The sequence below is a fragment of the Euprymna scolopes genome, chromosome 41 (assembly GCF_053919585.1).
Source record: "Euprymna scolopes isolate OS-2025 chromosome 41, ASM5391958v1, whole genome shotgun sequence".
Taxonomy (NCBI): Eukaryota; Metazoa; Mollusca; class Cephalopoda; order Sepiida; family Sepiolidae; genus Euprymna; species Euprymna scolopes.
Window position 1 is genome coordinate 55,220,205 of NC_136522.1, and position 2,500 is coordinate 55,222,704.

At 19.5% G+C, this 2,500-nt stretch overlaps 1 protein-coding gene across 1 annotated transcript in view; it reads right to left on the bottom strand.

Annotated features, from left to right (window-relative positions):
- The window catches only part of LOC145266525 (carbonic anhydrase-related protein 10-like), an 892,910-nt gene that overhangs the window by 605,422 nt on the left and 284,988 nt on the right, over positions 1–2,500 (bottom strand). The gene's annotated exons all lie outside the window — the stretch shown is intronic.

Below are 2,500 nucleotides of genomic sequence, written 5' to 3' on the forward strand. Positions count from 1 at the left end.
AATTATAAACAGAACGACTCAGACATCTATCTATATTCTTTTGTCATTTTTATATAGTTTCATAGAAATGTTTCTGTTATGTCACAGAAAACTATTTTCTTTACGTCACAAGTGTTACGCTCATACAGGAATTCCATAGCTAATATAACATACTGATGCAACGGGTCACGGGTACTCTAGTATGCGTGTATATATATATATATATATATATATATATATATATATATATATATACATATATATATATATAATAACATGTTGTATATATAATATATATACATGTTATAATATAATACATGTACATATTATGTATATATGTAATATATACATGTTATATATAATATAATATATATATATATGTTATATATACATAATACATATATGTGATATATACATAATAGATGCATATGTTATGAAATAAAATGGAGGTGGAAGGACCTGGATACTCAACGTTTCGCCCGATTCATGCGGGCTTCTTCAAGAGAGATGGTCATTGTTATATATATATAATATATACATGATTTATATATAATATATACGTGATATATATATAATATATACGTGATATATATATAATATATACGTGATATATATATATAATACATACGTGATATATATATATAATATATACGTGATATATATATATAATACATACGTGATATATATATGTGATATATATATATAATACATACGTGATAAATATATAATGCATGCTATATATATACTATATGCATGCTATATATATAATATATATGCTATATATAATATATATATGTTATATATATAATATATACATGATGTATATATAATATATACGTGATATATATATATATAATATATACGTGATATATATATAATATATACGTGATATATATATAATATATACGTGATATATATATATATCTATAATACATACGTGATATATATATAATATATACGTGATATATATATAATATATACGTGATATATATATATATATCTATAATACATACGTGATATATATATGTGATATATATAATATATACATGATATATATATATAATATATACATAATATATACGTGACATATACATAATATATACGTGATATATACATTATAATTACGTGATATATACATATATATATACATGATATATACATATGTAATATATATAATGTATACATGTTGTATATATAATATATTCATGTTTTATATATAATATATACATGTTATATATACAATATATACGTGTAATATATACAATATATAAACGTTATATATATAATATATACATGTTATATATACTATATGCATGCTATATATATAATATATGCATGCTATATATATAATATATGCATGCTATATATATAATATATACATGCTATATATAATATATGTTATATATATAATATATACATGATTTATATATAATATATACGTGATATATATATATATATATATATATAATATCTATGTGATATATATATAATATATACGTGATATATATATGTGATATATATATAATATATATGTGATATATTTAAAATATACATAATATATACGTGACATATACATAATATATACGTGATATATACATAATATATACGTGATATATACATTATATATACGTGATATATACATTATATATACGTGATATATACATATATATACATAATATATCCGTGATATATACATAATATATACGTGATATATACATAATATATACGTGATATATGCATAATATATACGTGATATATGCATAATATATACGTCATATATACATATATATACGTAATATATACATACATATACGTAATATATACATACATATACGTAATATATACATACATATACGTAATATATACATACATATACGTAATATATATATATATAAATATATATACGTAATATATACATATACGTAATATATACATATACGTAATATATATATACGTAATATATATATACGTAATATATATACGTAATATATACATATACGTAATATATAGATATATATATATATATATACGTAATATATACATATATGTATTTATACGTAATATATACATATATGTATATATACGTAATATATACATATATATATACGTAATATACACATATATATATATATATATATATATATGACACCTAAATGTCATAGTTACTTCTGCTATTGTTGTATTCGTATAGATAAATTACGTGCGCAGTATGTGTTGGATTTATTGAAGCTGGTAGCACATAACTTTTTTTATTACTTTGGATATCACTTGTATATTATAGGTACATTATAATAATCGATAGAGGATTGTCTCTATAATAATAAATACAAAATCTTCAAGGATGAAATTATAATAATTAAGCGCATTTTTCGACCCAACAACTGCCTGTAGCTTTTAAGTTCGTGTCATCATACTTGAAACGTTAAATGCCATCACAGAGAATTGACACCAAAACCATAACCTTTCCAGCCTTCATTCGTTTGCAAGTTTTCCAAATCTCTACTCCTACAAATTCCACAAA